This window comes from Passer montanus, unplaced genomic scaffold (genome assembly GCF_014805655.1).
Source record: "Passer montanus isolate IOZ18808 unplaced genomic scaffold, ASM1480565v1 scaffold38, whole genome shotgun sequence".
Lineage (NCBI taxonomy): Eukaryota > Metazoa > Chordata > Aves > Passeriformes > Passeridae > Passer > Passer montanus.
The window spans coordinates 4,385,500-4,405,491 of record NW_024368596.1 but is presented as its reverse complement, the minus strand read 5'-3'; the positions used below and the strand labels follow the sequence as shown (position 1 = coordinate 4,405,491).

Genomic DNA, 19,992 nt, shown 5'->3' with positions numbered 1-19,992 from the left:
GGGCGCCCGGCGCGCGGGGCGAGGGGGCAGCGGCGAGCCGACCGGGCCGCGCGCCAGAGTGGCAGTGGCAGAGCCAATAGGAAACGGCAGTCCTTCGCCAGAGAGCCAATCAGCGGGCGTAGCGGGGAGGAGAGGCGGGCTTCGCTGCGCCCTGTCCTGGGAGGCGGGGCTACAAAGGACGGACAACACGGCGGACCAATGGGAGGCGGCGGCCGCGCCGGGCTGGCCGCGATCTGCAGGGGTGTTTCCTGTGCTGGGGAAAGAGGCGGGGCCAGCCGTGATTGGCAGGAGTGTTGAGCGGTCGGTCCGACAGCCAATCCGCGCCTCACACACACAGACGGGGGAGGCAAGGCGGGGGGGCTGTGTATTCGGCGGCGAGAGTAAGGGGGAAGGCGGGGCATTGAGGAGATGGGCAGGCCTTTTGGCTAATCAGCGCAAAGCCCCGGCTGACGAACACTACCGGCTGACGTTGCGTTCGCCCGGTTCCTTAGGGGCGGGGCCCGCCCCTAGCGCGCGGAGCTGGCGGCGGCTGCCATTGGCCGGCGGGGAGGGCGCGCGGGGGGGGGCGGAGCGGCGGCAGGGGCGGGGGGGCGGAGCGCGCGCCGCAGAGGAAGTAAACAACCCGGCCGCGCGCGAGCGGCCCGCGCGAGGGGCCGCGCGTGACGGCCCCCCCGGGCGCCATGTCTGAGCCGGGGCTCTGCCTCAGCCGCCCTCACGGACCCCACACATCCTCTCAGCCTCTAGAGCCCACTCACAGCCCTACAGACTGTCATAGTCCCGACAGCCGCTCAAAGCCATCACAGACTCTCTCATAGCCCCCACCACCCCCCAAAGCCCTCACAGATTCTCTCATAGCCTCCTCAGAACCCTCACAGCCCCCTCATCCCCCCCTTGCTGCGCTGGCAGAGCAGCGCGGTGTTGGTGACGTGCAGTGGTTGTTTATTTTCCGTACGCTGCTGTGTCACCCTTGTCTCGGGTTCGGGGCTGCCCGCCGCCAGTCGCAGTATGGTGACAATCCGCGGTACTGCTGTGACCGCTGTGCAATCCTTTGCCTGTGGCATCCGAGTAGGCCACTGACATAACTCCTAGGGTTTAGGTCAAAATATGAGAAGAGTGAAGAGCAAATTCATTCTGTTTCACAGTTAATGGGCACTTCTGTGACGTAAAAATCTCTGCTCCATCTAGATTAATTGTATTGATAAAATACAGCGCTGGATGTTATTACACGTACGGCTGCCCCACCGTTTCAGAGGCAATGTTGGAGGGCAGGGAGCCACTTCCAGTCCTCTCCCCACTTCCCCAACACTCTCTTCCTCTGGTGATTAACTGCTGCTTTTGCCCGCCCGCCCGTGTGCTCAGCGAGGCCGCTGTCCGGGCTGTGGGCAGAGCACACAGCGCTCCGTGACAGCCCGAGCCCAGGCCTGCTCCTGTGCGGGGGTGCCTAAACTGCAGGGCAGGGCAGGGTGTTGGCCGGGATGCTGTTCCTGGTGCCTTCTCACTCCGAATAAAAGCGTCCCTGCCAAAGGTACCTTTTATTTGAGTTAGGAGTTTGTGTGTGCCAGTCATGTCAAGTGTAAAAATAATCCTTTTCCTGTAATACAACAGCAAAGATCGTTTCCCTAGCCAGGAATTTTGACCACACGTCTCTTTACTTTCTGTCTTGATTTGCTTTCAAGTCATTCTTGGACTCCCTCACCTATGATTCATCATGAGGTGACAACTCTCAACAATTCCTGACACCAGCTTCCATCACCCACTTGGTTTGTTTTGGGATAAATAGCTCTGTGTTTTCTTTCATTCTCCCTCTCAGGTGTGGGAAAAGATATTTTTTGAAAGTCCAGTAACTCAATTTGAAAGCTGACATGCCAAGCCTAGTACTTGCCATATTGATTGTTTATGTCTCTTGTTTTTCATAATTCTCTATTCACTGCCTGCTCACAGTGTTTAAGCTGCACTCTTTTTGGTTTATGTTTTTACATCATCTAACATGGCATGTTCCTGTACATGATTAGAGGTCCTAAGTGTTATGGCAATACAGTAAATAGGTTGTAACTACAGAAACTTATTTATTCCCAAAACAAGAATTATTAACACTAGAAAACTGAGATTAAATATAGTTTTTAAAGCCATTCAGACATGTTGGCACAAAAATACACAACTAAACTCTCCATTAGTTAATGGTGTCATGAATTAACTATAAAATTATATTGCAGTATATTGTTAATAGCCCTTGGTAGAATTAAACTGGTTTCTGAAGATGAATTCCTTTTATTTTTCATTCTTTTCTACCTGGTCTGTCAGTTGGGTGAGGCTGAGATTTCCATAATTGTTGGGGTTTCATTCTGTACTTTTACATGAAAATTTAAAGTGGTTTTAAATGTATAGAGCAAGGTGAACTTTGTTCATTGCATGCTTATTTGGGCTGGTTGCTGCAGGATATACATGGGAAGAAGAAAGGAAAACTTTTGAAAGAAAGGGCTTGGGTTCTCTTTTTTGTTTATGTTTTTTTTTTAGTCATCAACCTCTGGGCTTGCTTGACAGTAACTATGAATAATCTGTCCCTGTAAGAAGCAACGTATTACTGTTTTCTGGTCTCTTTTAGAGTCCTTTGCTCTTACATTGCACTTACAGTGCTTTTGCTAGGGAGGTGAGAAAGCAACCTATGCATAATTAAGTCATGCAGAATTTTGGGGTGGTGGACACATGTGATCAGACCCGCAGGGACCTGCAGAAACAGAATAAATAGAAATGGATTTTTCCACTGGGTTCTCTCTGGCTTAAAAGAAGTGCTTAGCATTCCTGAAAACTTAATTTGTTCATGTTTTCCTACATGACTACTACTAAAAAATACTTACTGAAAGTACAAGGTAATCTATAATTTGCATACCTCCTCTCAACTTTCATTAGTAGGAAGAACAACTATTTGTTTTCTCTCTCTTTGAATATATATTGTTTAGAGTCTTTTGTGCAGTTGTGGAATCAAAATTACTGGTTTCCTATAGTAATGATTTTTTTATTTTTGTAGCTTATATAAAACATTTAAGTATACCTGTTAGTGTATGATACCCCTCCATTACTGAAATAATTGTCTGGCTATGGGATTGGATCTAATTTTACTACCTTTTTTGTCACAAATGATTATAACTTTCACAAATTTCTGTAGGTGTCTTTCTTACTGTTTCTCTGGCTACTCGTCTGGCACATAGCCATAGTTCACTATGTGACTGAAGTCAGTGCCCCACTTTTTATAAAAAATCAGCTTTATATTCTTCAGTTTTGCTGACAGAAACCAACATAGCCTGTGTATGAAATGTTTCCTTAGCTGTGGGTGCATTGTCTTTCAGAAACTAAAGAGAAATCAAGATCCCCTCCACGCGTCTCTTGATCTTCACCAGACTTGAAGAACCTGTAGTTCTTAGAGCTGGAGGTATGTTTGCTTTGTGTTTCATGTATTTGCTCTTTCTACCCTACCAACTGTCTGCATGAAGCAAGCACTGTCAAAGGCCAAAAATTTGAAACCATTTCTTTCATGGCAGTTTCCACAAGTGGCTATAATGTGTGTAATATAAAGCAATTAAGCTATTGGTAGTCATATTGTTGACCCAAATGGAGGGCCAAATATGTCATCTGTGGCTGAAGTACTGAGGAACAAGGAATGGGTTCCTGCAGGGATCTCTGAAATTCCATAAGGAGTGATATTATTAATTTAGTTAAGATATAAGAAGTAAATTATTTTGGACGTGATATTGCATGATTTATTGCTCATTTATTCTAGTTACAACAGTCTATCTTATGCCCATCCTCAGTTACATCTACAGGAGTAATTACCCAATAAAACCAGAAAGGAAATCAGTTTTGTTGAGTAGTAAAACACAATCCTGGCTTGGTCCTTCTTGTGACATGTTCATAAAAGAAAAGGAACTGGAGAAATTACCTCTGTATAAATAAAAATATCTCAAAAGTATTTAGCAACCAAAGGATGTTAAGTGAAAGGTAAGATTCACAGTTTTTAATTGTATGTGTTATATTTTCACCAATCATATATTTCTATACATTTGTGCAAAATAAATTAATGTAATTGTTCATAATGTGTATTTGTGGCCCAAACTCTTCCCTCATTTTAACTTTACATCTCCAAAGTAGCCTGCTGTCATTACCTTCTTATCAGTTGTGCTCTCACAGTAGGTCATACGGTGATTTTTACAAGAGGCAAAGTTAGCTCACAAAACCAAAAAGAACAGTGGTTTTAAATTACCAGTTAGCATGGGTCATGCTGCAGATGGGGAAGTGTCCCTGTCCACTGTATGTCAGTGGAATAAGGAAATGAAACTATTGTGCCATTTCCTAACCAAGATTCAGAGGACAGTAATACCCTCTGTTTAAGGTACAGATAGGGAGCTCTAAATTGTCACTTCAGTTTGCAGCTTGCCCTACTTCCTTGGGCAAATCTCTCCCTCTGCCGTGTTTCAATCCCGTGGTCATTTAATGGAAATAAGAATTCCTCCCTTTCTCAAAAGAGTGTTTTTAGAGATAAAATCTGTTCATGACAAAAAGCCTCACACATTTTGGTATCAAGGGTTATATAAAATTATTGTAAAGCCAGCCTGAGGGCTTCCTTTATCCTTACAGTTGTGTAGAATCCACTAAGAGTCCTCTACACACGCATTTCCCAGCATAAGCTACATGTGGTCTTATTTCCCTCATCCAGGGAAATCCTGGGATCCATCCCCATCCTTCCTTGCTGTGTTGAAATAAGATGCTGGAACCTTCACAGCAATTGTGATGATGCTCACTTATGAAAATGTACAGATTTGAATTTAAGATTTTCAGGCACAAAGATTAAAGGCAAACATATTAAAGAGTTCCCAGCTTAAGTTAGAGGGAGCTGTGGGTGCTCAGCACTTCTCTGATAATGAGGATTTGGTTGTTTATTTGTTCCATTATACTCCTTTCACCATCTATCTAATCCTATCACATCATTGTCTACAGAAATACTCAGACTCTTGGTTTCTTTACTGTTCTGTATAATTGGGGATGGTGTCACCACGCAGTGAAAAGAGCCACAGAATGCTGTTTTTCAAAGGCATACACTCACATTAGCACAACGTTTCTCACTGGATCATGAATGAATAGTAAGATTATTCTGCCTGTTTGGTTTCCTGTTGATGGATAGTTGCTGTTTGCGATATACAGATTTAGGATTATGTTTCATATTATGCAACTCTGCTAGTGAAAGAAACATAAATGTGCTCTTTTGCTATACACAGTTTGGCCATATACAGGGTTTATAGTACTAGCAGCAATCTGTAGCAACATCAAGCAGGGAGATTAATTTCATCTCCCCCACCAAAAAAAGAAAGGCCTTTTTGATGCCCAAATGGGGACATGAGGAATTTGAGATCAGGACAAAGGAAAAGGTAATGGACAAAACATGGATGAACAATTCTAGAGAGGGAAGAGCAGAATGATTGTGGAGCATTTTGGTAGTCGTAGTTGTGGTGAAGGAATGAGGGGAGTATTGTCTGTAACTTTTGTTGTTGTTGATGTTAGTTTGATTTTGGTGCAGGGAATTCTTTTGGTTGATGTAAGTGAAGTTTGTGATGAATGTGTGTTTCAATTATAATTCTTAAACACACAGTACCCAGAGGTGCGGGATGGAATGTGTTTGGTTTGCTGGCGGAGGCAGCACGGGGTTGGTCACATGCAGTGGGTTGTTCTGGTAGGTTTGGGTAGCTGGGCCGAGGGGCTGCACGGGTGGCTTCTGTGAGCAGCTGCCAGGAGCTTCCCCCGTGTCCAGTACGGCCAGTGCCAGCCTAGGCGGTGCTGGCCCCTCAGGGGTGGTGTATTTAAGACGGGGGGGAAGGCGTGATTATTGGTTTTCTCAGGTGGTCGTCCCTGTTTCCATCTCAAGGAGGGCAGAGCTTGGTTCCTCCAGTCTCCTTCTGGAATTCCCTGATGCTCCCTAACCTTTGTCCCCCGCTCGCAGCCGCTGTGAGCGAATCCATCTTCTGGGCCTGGGCTCGCTCCGCTGCTCCCGCGCTGCCCCTCTGGCACCGGGGCCATGGCAGCTGTGTCCATGGCGAGTGCCGAGGACGTGCCTTTGTACCCGTCCCGTTGGGAGAGCACCGGGCGGCGGCCGGGAGCGCCTCCGGACCCGCGGGGGGACGGACAGAACGACGGAGGGCGCGCCCCGCCCGGCGCTCCCGCAGCGAGCTTCAGGGAGTGCCCCTGGCTTGGGAATGCCGTAAACTCCAGAGAACCCCTAATTTCCGCTTCCCAAAGGTGCGGTGAAAATAGCTTTATCTTTCTGTAAGGAATTGTTTTAAATGTGAAGCATGACACCACAGACATCTCGGACAACACATACTAAATGCTGCTCTACTGTTTGACATCATTAGCAGAGAGTGGTTGCCTTTTTGATAGTATGTATGAGTCTGGCTTAGTTATTGCAAAGGGAATTAATGCTCAGTGCTTTGGTGTCCCTCACAGTCAGTGCTTGCCCGACACACTTGAGAGCAAGGGTGAGGCAAGTCTGTTCCAGGATGGGACAAAACGTGGCCATGCCCGTTTGGAGCAGCTCAGTGAGAAGCTGTGACTCAGAAGCATCCTCTGAATCATATTTCCCCTGAGCTGTAGCATTGCACAAGTGGGGAGTGTGCCATCAGACCCTGCCAGATGGAGCACGTTCCTTCCTTCATGTCCAGCCAGTTCCCTGTGCTGACACAGAAGGGTGCAGAATGATGATTATGTTTGCTTCTGACCCAAATTCCCCCCACTTCTCCACTTGCTCATGGAAGGAAATAATTTTTCTTCAAGGTTGGCTCATTAATTTAGTGCCCTTAGCACAGTTTTGAGGATGGGTGGCACAGAATGCAGGAATGCCTTACTACTTCCATGCGGAGCTCTGTGACCATCAGATTGCCAGTGAATAGTTTATCTGCTCATGTGTAGGCAGGTGAGGCATTCTACTCACTTGTCAGCTCTGAAACTAGTGCTTGTTCCTTGGGCACTCACTTGTCATCCTATAAGAAGCAAATCTGTCACAGTGAGAGAAGAATCAGCAATGCATACATGACTTGCAAAGGACCAGTCAAGTTTGATTCTCAGCAGACTTGGCAATAATCACTAATATGATAGACAAATCTGAGTTCTTACTTATTTTTTTTAAGCAAACAAGTTGCACTCACATGGAAAACAACAAAAACACCGTTTTTGTCAGTTAAATTTAAGAATTAAAGCTAGCATAATCAAATAATCAGCCAATCAGCTAATTAAGCTCTGCAATGACTTCTAACAGATTCAGGCAGCAGATTTTGCAGATGAGCAGTGATTTATCTGTAAATAAAATTGAGATTAAAGTACTAATTTGTTAATATTAGATCAGCTAGCAATGCAAAGGTCTGTTGTTCTTGATGTCTAAGGAGGTTAATGATTCTGGTAGCCAACTGGGAATCAAACATACTGAGAATTCCTACTTTGGGCAACAGTAATTCTTTGTGAAGCCTGGCAGTGAATAGCTTTTCTTTTTATTTCTTTGTTTATGAAGAAGGAGAATCTATAATAAATAGGATAGTGTGTGTTAAAATAGGTTATTTCAGTGTTAAACAGCTATACTTTTCTAGTGAAATTTTCAGAGGACTTTACCTCAACCATTTACTTAACAGTGACAAATTATGCCCCTGTCAATGCATAAGGAAATACCGATTGCTCAGTTTAGGCTGTAGGACAGCTTGGGTGAGTAGTTCTCACCAACAGAGATACAGAGATAATTATTTTTAATAAAAACCTTTCCAAAACTATCTTAAAACTCCTGAACATAAAATGTGCAGGGTATTCATTTGTAGCACTACATTTCATAGCAATGCATTTCTCATCTTCAGGCATATAAAGGAATAGTGTACAGAAAACAATTTCAAAATCCTTACTAAAGTTCTGCTGTTGCTCCCTTAATCATATTCTAAAGGGTTCATGTTCCAAATTAATAGAGATGAGTGGTTCAGAGAAATGTCAAGTTTCTTCTATGCTGTCTCTTGTGGGTTTTTTCTCCAAAAAGGATTAGGATGGTATTGCTGTGTAGGGAGACAGTTTGGGTTAGTGCCTCTAATATGTTTAAAGTTTACATTTATAGATTAAGACAAAAAACAAAGTAAACCTTTTGGTGTCTAGATTTTTTCTCTGACATAATTAAGGAATTAAGAGCACAGCTCAACTGATTGTTCAGTATACACAGAGCTTATTTAACTCAGCCTTCTATACCTGAAATTTCTCCTTGTAATGAAAGAATGTAAATCAAAGTTCACACAGTTCTAATTTCTTTCACTGTCAAACCCAGTTACATACTGGAGAACGTTGACCTAGTCAATCATTTGCTCAGATACAGAGACTGCTTTTCTTTCAGGAATTTGCACTGAAGTTACCTGCACCAATTGAAGTTGTACTCAGGTACTCGATGTGCAACAATTTACAGCTGACTCAGAGCAGCTCAGTGCAAAAAAACAAAGTGACTAATCTCTTTGTAGAACTGAGGCTTTGCAACGTTGCTCTGAGTCATCATGAGAGCTCAAAGTGCCTTGACTTAGAAGTAAATAGATTTAAACAGAGCACTCAGTTTCAAAACAAACATTACTTCTGGTCCTGTCAAAGTGACCTTGTTAACCCCATTTTACAGCAAAGGGTCACTGATACACAGGGTAATTCCAAATCTCCAGAAAACTATCGAAGTGGAGCCCAAGAAGTTAAGGAAAAATATGGATGAAAGAAGGAAGGCAAAAATATTTTCTTACTAATAAAGAGTGCCACACAAAGAGAGTGGGAGCAGTCTGCCTAATAGAAAGAACGGAACTGAAAGAATAACATGGGAATTGGTGGCATTAGAATATGTAGGAAGAGGTAAGGGAGATATTAAAAAGTTTGCCTGTTCCAAACATATTTTAGCCTCCCTTAATTATTCATTCACATTCTAAGATCAAAAAAATAAATAACTAAACTAAACAGTAACATTAATCCTATGTTATTTGGCAGTTCTCTTTGTGTTACAAATTAATGGTCCTCTAATCTTTGTACTGCTATCTTAAGGGTAAATATTAGTACAAGTGCAGCCAGAATCTCTTCTGAAATGGATAAGTGGTTTGTGACTTTGTTTTCCGGAGCTGCTTTGCTTCAGTGTAACAGGAGTTCAGGTTTGCCAGTGGGTCTGTGTAATAATGCCCATATCCATGCACAAGGAACCTTCACTGGGGAGCAAGTATTTCAGAACTGAAAAGAGCATTCATATACAACTTATAAATTATAGATATCTAAATTAATAGATTTAGTAATTAGATATTCAGTGGTAGCATTGAGTATATTATATAGGGCTTGAGGTAATAATGTGGTTTCTTCCACATATACTACTACATCTCTGTAATTAATTTATATATAGGTATTGAAAAATATTTTTATAGTAATAGTCTCATTTAGTGCCTCATTTCATACAGGCTGCAATTGCTGCAATAGTGGGAAAAGTACATAAATCTAACAAAACTTCAGATATGAACAATGTCTTGTTCTTTGAGTCACAAAATTAGCAAGAGGTAACATGTTCATTAATGTTAGGAAAGGATGTTTGTTTAAATGCTTTTTGCTTGGGGAAGGATCATACATTATCTCAGAAACAGAGCAGATTTGGGCCTAGTCTGTACTTGAATGGAAGATGTGTAATAAAAATTCATCGTATTACGAGAAAGGACGCCCGTGGTTGGGTGGGTTTGGTGGTTATTGCTGAGTCAGTCTGGCAGTCCTGCCTGCTCTGGGAAGGAAACATTTCCGTGCTGGAATTGCATCCCACAGTCATTCAGTGGTTAGGTTAAATTAGGATCCACAGTGTGTGGCATTACATTTAGGAAAGCTTTCTTCTTGAATTTTCAGCTGTGTTCCCGTAACAACAATAGGAAATATGCAAAGTTTGACAGTATTAAAATAATGTAATGCAGTATAAAATAATAAAATAATGGGATACAGTATTAAAATAATGTAAATATACATCAAGTATTATTAATGATTGATACCTTTTGTTTTGTCTTCAGCACAAGTCAGTAGCACAACATGGTCCTCATTACAGTTTCCCTGCTGCTGATCTCTTTGTTGCTCATAGACTTTTTCTTTGTAAAAACAGTAGAGGAAAATTGATTAAAAAATTTTAGATAAATAAATGTTCATTTTATCACATCTACAATACAAATATGAACCTCATAAATGACGCTTCAAATGAGCTGAAAATAAGGAATTGTAGAAAACTGAGATGGGAAGATAAAGATAAAAGGACAATAATGGCAGACTGACAAAAATTTGATGGCATGGATAAAATTAATCAGAATTAATCAAAAAATTGTTTGAAGCCTGTTAGTCCATTCGTTCATACTAATACAAGAAAGACAGACCTTTACAAGGACAGTGTAATCATTACACTTTTGAAATGGCATTCTTTCTGAATCAAAATTTCCTCCAAATCTGACAATTAGGGTGTGATTTAAAATTCACCTTTGTTGATACACACGTTTAGAATCACATTGTGGTCTCAAAATTATAATTGTTTTTATGAGATTGAATTTGATTTTTTCTTGTTTTTCCAAAGCTTCTTTGGAATCCATAAGATTTAATTTCTGTTGATGGTTCACTCTGTCATTGATGTAGCTATCAACATTTCACACACAAAAAAATAGAGAGATTAATTTAACATTGACATTGCTGAAGATCAAAAGGAAAGTTAATTTTTGAAACTTGGGAAAATAAAATTTACATGGAAATTTTCAATATAAAATCCTTTCCTCTATTCCTGTTTATTTTGCTGCTATCGATTAATTCAAAACCCTTTTATCTTTATCCACAAATCTTGTATTCCTACTCAGCTGAGAAACACATCCTTTGCTGTTTCATTGCAGTTTCTCTTGAAATCACCTTTCCAGTCCTTGTCAGGGTGAATGCCCTGTTGTTGGGTCCATGGGACATGGACATAGCCCTGCTGCTGTGTCTGGGCTGAAAAGCACTCGCTGGGCAGGAATTTGGCTTTTTGTTACTGGAGACTCCGAACGCTGGGATCCAGAACACTGCTGGCTCTGGAAATTACCCATTTATGAACCACTTCTCTTTAGATTAGAAGCCAAAAAAAAATCTATAATGGCTACAAGGTCGGTAAAGTAGTTTGCCTGCTTGTGGGAATAAGATTTAAATGTCATTAATGAAGTTAACATTATTATGTATCATGAATCTGATGATTGAAAAAACAGAACAGTGTTTCATAATATCTTTGGGGAATAGTCTGACAAATAGATCTGCAATTAGGGATCATTTCCTGACGGCTTTGGTGTTTTCTGGAAAGATTGTGTAATGTTGATAATGAGTTGTTGGATTATATTCACACTTAAATCATTTAAACTATCTTTGCCTCCTGTGTGGAAAAAGAAACGAGGTATTTTTAGAGGGGTTTTGATGTATTTCCAAATTTTGGGGGTGAAGGAACTTGCTATAGAGTAGATGAAATGTTACTTTGGGTGGGATTTTTCATAGAAAGTCTTACTCTGTTTCATGGGAGAGCTGACAAAGATTAGTTTTCAAATGAATATCAGATAATATACTGCAACAACATCATGTAGTGATATTTTTAAAATAATTGCTAGCTGGAGTAATGAGTAAGTACAGAAAACAAAGACAACTGCGTAAGGCTGCTCGTATTTGCATGGGCGAGCTAAAATATGTGTTTAATTGCAATAATTGTCAAAGTTCTTGTAAACAGCTATTACATTTCTTAGTTAAACATGCTTGATCTTCTTTAATCTAATTATAAATATAAATATTTTTGCTACTCACAGAGTTATCTAAGTTCTCTGCTTGTGTCTACAGTCCTCCACTAGAGCTGCTGAGTGAATTGCTGCATGGCACAAGTGCTGCTGTTTAGGGACTGGGTGCAGCCTGGACAGGGAGACCAGGGTGGAGTCCTGTGCTTCTGTGTGCTTGGTTTCTACCTGCAAGCATTGCAAAGAGAATTCTGTCTTACACTTTTGGAGCAAAAAGGGAGGGAAAGTTGTGCTTTCATTGCAAAGAAGTTGCTTACAGGATGACTAACTTCCTTGTGAGACTCATCCTTATCTGCATAGTAAACCTAGAGCAGCTTCGTGGAAAGTAAGATCTCTTGACAGAGACTGAAATACTTTGAAATTTATATTTATGTTACATTAAAAGTTTTGTATCTTGAAACTGGATGTTTTTGTCACTTTGTCACCTGCCTTATCTCTGAGCTTTGGTGCCTTCACACAAATGTGATAGTGTGTTCTTTTTGTAGGATCATATTTGTGAAATGACTTCTTGATTAATGTTACAGGAAATATTTCTGAAAGTTTGACAAGCTCCAACTGGTTAGGTTCAAAGCATTGAAAACTGATGATGTCTAAACCTGCTTTGCTGAAAGTCAGATATAAATTTATTCAAAACTGAAGAATAGGTGACAAAGACTAACTTTTTTTATTCCAATACAGTAGGAAAACCTACCCTGTTAAATCTCAGATAAGAACTGTATTTTTCACAAGTATCTTCTAAAACTTTTTAAACCTATGGATGTTTACTTATATAAAGTATGAACTTGTTTGTCTTATGCAAAAATTGGTGCACTCATTATTTCCATAACTGTTAGTACGTTTTTGGGCTTAATGTAGACTCTATAGAATGCTAAAATAATTGGTTATGATCTGTCTGAACAAAGTAGAATGTTTGTGCATATGTAACAATGGATGCATGAAAATATTAAGATGAAGTTGCATTTAGATGTTAGACTTAGATATTTAGAATTGTAAAAAGGAAAGATAGAGGTTTTGGTAAGTGGCTTTCTTTTGTGTGTGATCCCATGCATTTGGGGTTTAATTTGCAGGGGATAAAGGGTTAGAGCCTGCCTGTGCAAACAGAAACAAGTAACAGTGCCAAGGATTTATACATTTTTCTAAATTTTAAAGCATCTAACAGAGCTGTTCTTCTGTCTTGCCAGAAAAGGCAAGATTTTGACCCTTTGGCAGTATCTTTAATGAGATACTGCTTTTTTGAACATTACCTGACCAAAAGGTGCTGACACCATTGAGTCAACACAACTGTCCTGGCTTGTTTTTTAAATATTTGTAGGGAGTTCACAGGAGATAAGCTGACAACCAAGACAGAGACTCTAGAAATGTATTGTTTGTGACCTTGTGTCTCACATGCAAGAAGAGGGTTTTGTAGGAATAAGTGTGCAGTGAGTTCATGAGTCAATACCCGGGCGGGAGTGCAGCCGCTGCGGGCACGGGAGTCAGCTGCTTGCTGGGGCTGTGTAAAATATTCAGAATTTGCAAGAGGAACTGAATCCAGAAGCAAATTTTTTTATAACTAAAAAATAAAAAAGTCTCTTTTTTATTAACTAAAACTGGATGTTTACACCAAGGCAACAATATTTGTATCTTTCGTGGCCTGTTTCCACTGGCTCTGTAAAAACAATAAAGTGATGAGAAACATGCTAGTTAAAGGTGCATAGAACCCAGTCTGATGGTAGTGATGCACATACTCCCAAACCTAAATAATTATATAAAAGATTGGAAAAAGTCTTAATTGTGAAAATATGTTAGCAGTATGTAAGAATGTTGTAAACTTTCTGGGACAGTTTTTATCCAGACAAAACTGCAGCTGAATGGTTTTCTAATCTTCTATAGACAATAAATATAAATTGCTAATAGATCTACTAAAATTAATATAAACTAAACTGTAAAATAATGTCAATATAAAAACATTAAATCAACAGAGATCCTTGATTTTTAATTTCCTTTTACATTCTATGTAAAGATGGACAAATTAATTTTGAGAGGGTCCTGTTTGGGAGAGCCTATCTCATATTCTGTGGATGTCTAGAGAACTCTGCATTTACACCTTATAAATTTAATTCACAAAGCTGCTGTGCTCAGCTCAGACATGATGGCAGGATCAGTGCCTTCAAAATATTTAAGTGTATTTTTTTACTAATTACTTTTCCAATAGGTCAGCTGTATCAAAGCACTATTTGCCTAATGATCAACTGAACAAGTAATTTATTGTCAGTTGATAGAAAAGAGTGGCATTTCAAATGCTGTATTTATCTTACATTCAATCATTGGAATGAAAAATGTTATGGTAATATATATAAAAGATATTAAATGTTATACTAGTACATTTATAATTGATAAAGTAGAAAATATTTGTGTCTCATCTTGAGGAAAATTGAATTTTTGTTTTTGCACAAAGAGGATACAGGTCCCTAATTGTAATAATATATTTTGTCTTTTCTCCGTCCTTTTGGCAAGTAATGATCATTTCTGTTTTCATAGAATTTATTAACTTTTAAACTATCATTTATTCAATTACAAGCAAACTGTTTACAGTTAAAACCTTTAGGTTAAAATCAGTTGCAGATAATTTTAGTTGTATTTTAATAGACTACTTTTTGTGATTAACTGTAAATAGTGGCTTACTGTAAAAAGTGGTACATGTTTCTTGAAATACTTTTTCCTTTTTTCTTTGCTTGAAATTAAACTGTTAACATTCAATATTTTCAGTTTTGAAAACTAAAACAATTTATAGATTTATTCAATGTGAATTGATATAGGAAGGAAGAAAGAACTTATTGTGGTATTTTCTTGCCTGTCTTTTTTAGAAAGGGAAAAAATCTGTGAAATTATTAAATTTCTAGATAGAAATTAATCATTCTTGGTTTGTTTTTTACCTCTGTAGCAATTTAGCAGGAACAGTAGGACTAAATAAAGTCAATATTTTGATATATGAGGCATAACATTTTTTGACTAATTAATCACAAGTGTTTGTTCTTCATCAGCCATGATTCTTTATTTTATGATCTCCCATTTTAATTGGAATCCCACAATAGGCAAAATTTTTACTAACTAAATTCCTAAATTTACTGCAAGGATTCCAAAACAGACTCTAGATTGATTTTAATATTCAGTTGCCCTAGAGCTTCAGAAAACAAATGAAAATAGAAGAGCTAATCCATGGAGTTATGGAGATTGGTGAGCAGCCAGCTCCAGTACTGACACGGGTGGGGAGAAATAGAGCCAGAGAAGCAGCAAGTGCTGAGCCAGGTGTGCTGTGCCATACAACTGAATGAGCGAAACATGACACAAATGAAATTTTAAAAAATCTAAAAACCTGGCTGCTGAACAGATGCATGTGTTGTGTATGTCTCCTGTGTTTTCTAATGTCTTTTCACAGTTCATTTACTCATTAATGTAAAAGTAATGGGATATAGAGGATGGCACATGACTGAAATATTAGCATTCATGTGGTGGTGGTTTTTACGGAATGGATTTTGCTGTTTCCAAAGTCTGTTTAGGAAGCAAAACCATCCTGATTTAAATTGTTATTCTTTCCTGAATACTGTAGGGTTTGCCTGCCATTGTGTGAATTGATCTAGTTCTCCTGATTTCTTTAAAGAATTTACTCTCCTTGGGATGAACACAGCACAGCTGTGGGAAATTAATCCAGATAGCTGTAAGCCAGCTAGAGCTGAATCAAGAGTCTCCCTGTATTTTGGCATATCCTCTTCTGAAGTATGATATGTGCTGTAAAAAGTAACCCTGATGAATGGTGTTCCACAGCATATTAGCAATTTTCCTCTCCATTTCATACTTCTGTGATCACATTGCTAACAATCAAACCTGGGTCATTTTTGCAGGTCATGAATTTATTTGTATGCCATTCTCCTCATTCATAAGTCATATTCAGGCATCAAGTATTGTTTTGTTTGTGCAGCAGGACAGTGACATGCAGCCATTCTCATCCTAAGCTAGCTGTGCACCCATTGAAGATGGCTCAGGTTCACGGCTCGGTGGCCACCGAGGCCGGGCTCCAGCCGGCTGCTCCGCACGGTGGGGAAGCTGTGCGTGGGAGAGGGACCGTGGGGACAGGGGAGTTCCACGGCTTCCCTTCACTCTGGCCTCGGAAACAGAGCTTGCTTCTGCATACCGATTTCATCCGGCAGCCAATCTCAACACTGACATTTTCAATCTCTTTCTTTTATGTGACATTAGTGGGAAGTGACCTGTTGTGTTTGTGGAAGCTTTGGAATCCCGCAGGAGAAGGATCACTCAGCTCCGTGGCGGTGTGCCAAGTACAGCTTGTTCTGCAGCACAGCGCTGGGAAGTTGCATTATCAACTGGAGCGCGGTGTCGGCTTAGCAGGAGGGGGGTTAGGCCGGTGATTAGCGACTTGTCGTGACCAGCGAGCCCCCAGGGTACCCTGCCCCTCTCCCCTTGCTTTCTAGTCCTGCCTTCCCTCCGCCTGGCCTCGGAGGTGGCCCTGCAGAGCTCCAGTGCCGCTCTCCTGTCCCTGCGCCGTGCTCAGCGTGTCCCGTGCGCTGGCCGTGTCTGTAAGGAATAGTTTCTTACATCGCTTCGTTGTTCAGAAGTCATGTTTTGTTCCGCAAATGCTAAAAGTGTAAAATTTAAAGTTCGATTTTATTTCTGCTGTCCTACTTCTTTGTCCTGTTTGATGAAGTCAGCAATCCTACCATCATCTCAAACTCTGCTAGGATAATAAATCCATATAATCAATACAGAGGAGTAAAATAGTTTAGGCAGTAGAAAAGGGAAGTAGCTTAAATAAGTGTCTTGCAGATGGAAAAGACATAATGTGTGCTAAAAATACAAATGTGTTTGTATTGTTCCAAGAATTCCTGATTAGCAAGAACAAACGGAGGGTAGACTAGGATTTACATGAGGAGGTTTGAACTTGAGTAGTAGTAGGAAAGGAGGTACTTGAACCCGTTTTTAAAAATGCTTACTACAGACATTGACATAGAACAAATTGTCAGGCAGAGCAGAGTCATCTGACCTTTGTCCAAGCTCCCAGCATTAAAACTTCTCATGGGCTTGCTTTTAGCTGCAGTTCTGAAATCTGTGTCTGCTCTTTTTGGAATAAAACACAGCTACATATGGAGAATGTAGGCTTTTCCCAGGTGAGCAGTGAGACTCGGCCGCAGTGCTCCCTGCTGCAGGGTACCCACAGACAATGGGTCCTCTGCATGCAACTGTGCAGAGCTCTGCAGGCTTCACTGCCAGCAGGGTGAAGCTTCTGCTTTCCCTGTCCTGCTGGGAAAAGTCTGTGACTGACAAATCCCCCTGAGGGGCCCACATGAGCCTCTGCAGCCTTTGGTACTGAAGGTGGCAGCTGTGGCAGAGGGCAGTGGTGAAGAGTTGTGCGTGCTCATATGGTGTCTGTGGCTAAAATAAATGAGTAAATGCACTAGAATAACTTGTGTAAGGCAAGAAGATGTCTTAAAATCTGGAGTTGAACAAATTTATATTAAAAGTCAATGTCAAATAAAAGTACTGTACATGTGGAGTAGACTTTCAGAGGAAAGAGAATATTTGTATAATATGGACATAAATGTGGTTTATACATATCTATGCATAATGTAACCTTCAAGGGCCAAGCAGAAGAGAAGAAAATCCTAATCTGAAAAGAATGATGGAGGTTGGTGTGTCATTTTAAGGAAGGATTGATGGCTTCAGAATTGTTGGAAACAATTTTTACAGATTTCACTTGAATGTCTGACTAACAGCTTATGGTAATTCACATTAGCTTTTCACTGACTAAGCTAAGCATCTTATGGTACTGCTTGTTCCCATTAGTGGCAAATGCTATAAGCTATACATTTCAGTTCAAAAATACCTTTGCATTATTTGATTCTGTATGCTTTCCTAAATGAGGCAGTAAAAATGCTGAAAAGGTTGAAAGCTTTAAGCAATGTTAGTGCATGTTTCATGCAGCAATTGCAAACCCACTGTGTATGTCATTGCATTATTATATGGATATAGCACATATTTTGCAAAATAGTGATTAAAATTAAGCTATGAAATACAAAACTAAATCTAATGATCATGAATCCATTGTGTTTTCAGAAAGGGTGAGCTGACTGACAAACTTTCAGTCAAGAATGGAATGTACAGAAACACTCAAATTCTTTAGTTTAATATAGTTTTATTTGGCAGTGGCATGGATTCAGGTCATTACCCTCAATCTTTTTAAATCATTGGAATGAGAATTTCTCTCAGTCTTCCATGAATACACCCCACTTTTGGGTGATGAGGGAATGTCTGTATAGCTCACACCCAGGTACATCATGTGCATGGAATCAAATCTACCAGGGGGGTCTGGAAAATGAAGTTGTAGCAAGAGGAATGCTTCATCAGGTCTGATTCTGCAGCCACACCTGGCAGGGAGCTGCCCTTGAAGTCACACACATTTTGTGAGATTTATTGCCCTACTTTTGCAGACTCTGGAGATTTAGAGAAGCATCCAAACTTGCATGTGTTTGGATGAACTGAACTGTTTGATTTCTGAAGGACTCAAACTAGAGGAATGGGTTATTCCTAAATTATGGGAAGTTTGGGTCTAAATTAAAATGCTCATATAACATTGAGTTATATGGTGTGTAAATGAAAGAATGCCTATTGTGGTGTCCTTAAAGCCACATTGTCTCATGATCTCAGTCTTAAATTTTGATTGCTCCTGGGCGGTCATAAAGACACACTGTGAGTAGATAAGGGATGTCTCCAGAAACACCCACTCCTGCCGTGGGTCCTTGCAGCCCTCCATGGTCCTGGTCAGCAGTGTCCCTGCTGCCTTTTCCCACATTCAGCAGAGCCATCTGCACTGCTGCCTTATCTTGCCAACGCCCTTGCCCTGTCCTGCCTGAGCTGGGCAGGTGCTACACCATGGCTGTAATCCAAGAGTCTAACCACAGCCCATGGAAATCCTTGGGATTTGAGTTAAACTTGAAACCATTTTGTGTTTTAGTTTCCAAACTATAAAATGGAAAAAATTACCACCTTTCTTCAACATTTCCTTTTATCCTTTTTTAGCTGCATGGTACCTATGAAGATTTGAATTCCAATCTCAGTTCAGTCTAGACTCTATGGTAATAAAAACTGATTTTACTAGAAATAAGCTGTAATGTATTTACAAGCTTTGTGTCTCTTTTCAGTCAAATGCCAAGTTTCAACTCAAACTTTGAGAGTTGTCGTAACAGTTTTCTGCACCCACTGGGATGTGCTTATCAGCAATATTCATTGCAGTTATGTGTACTTGCTTTATTTTTTTACTGTCTCCTTGATCTTTCTCCAAGCTTGCAATTCTGTGACCATTTCTGGTTTTATACCCAAGAGCAAAAGCAAACCAGGAGGAATTTGATTAAAGGTTTAGCACAAACTCTTCGATACTGTGTCATTATTAGCAAAAAGCACTTCCCATGAATTAGAACATTTGCACTGTTAAGTGGATAAAGGTACAATAGAATTCACAGATTTACTTAATATTTTTGAAAGAAATAAAATCCAGTTCTCTGTAGAGATAATTCCATGGGAACTAAAAGAGGCAATTTGTCATCTTAATCACAGATGGTACTATACAAATTCTTGTATATAATCTGCTGGTACAAAACTGTATTATAATGATAAAATGCTAAAAGCTTCATTTAAATAACAATAGGGTCATCTTGCAAGATGACACTCTCCCATCTCATGGATGAAAAGGAAACAAAAATATAGAATTACAGCTCTTATTTGCAAAAAAAAGATAAATTTTCAAAATCGAATAAATATATGAGATCCCGTCAGCACCATCTTTCTCCAACTTCCTGCCACTGGTGCTGTGATCTGTTGTGGCATGACTCCAGCTTCACTGGGAGTCTCTCTGGTGAGACCCTGTGAGCTGTGCTCTGCTGCCTTCATGCTGATATTAACTGCCTCCAAATCTGTCCACCTTTCCCACGTAACACTGTTTATTTAATTCATTATGGACACACTGATACAGTGGATGTAGCAGTCTTGTACATTGCATTCATACAATTTCATAGTACAATTTCATAGCTAGGCTTGTGTTATTAATTAGTTATTAAACTTAGCTGAGTTTCTGGATGATCAGCCTTCCAAAATTCAGCCTCTAACTACTTAT

At 40.2% G+C, this 19,992-nt stretch overlaps 1 long non-coding RNA gene across 4 annotated transcripts; it reads left to right on the top strand.

Moving 5' to 3' along the window:
• The first annotated feature begins 44 nt into the window (after window positions 1-44).
• On the top strand, window positions 45-19,223 carry LOC120506236. 4 transcript variants are annotated; one of them, XR_005628459.1, is made up of 4 exons: window positions 45-1,525; window positions 3,345-3,427; window positions 10,920-11,165; window positions 16,068-19,223. It is a non-coding gene; the product is annotated as an uncharacterized LOC120506236 (long non-coding RNA). The 4 variants fall into 4 exon arrangements; XR_005628457.1 differs by lacking the exon at window positions 16,068-19,223 and adding an exon at window positions 11,878-14,303; XR_005628458.1 differs by lacking the exon at window positions 16,068-19,223 and adding an exon at window positions 11,847-14,303.
• Window positions 19,224-19,992: the final 769 nt, after the last annotated feature.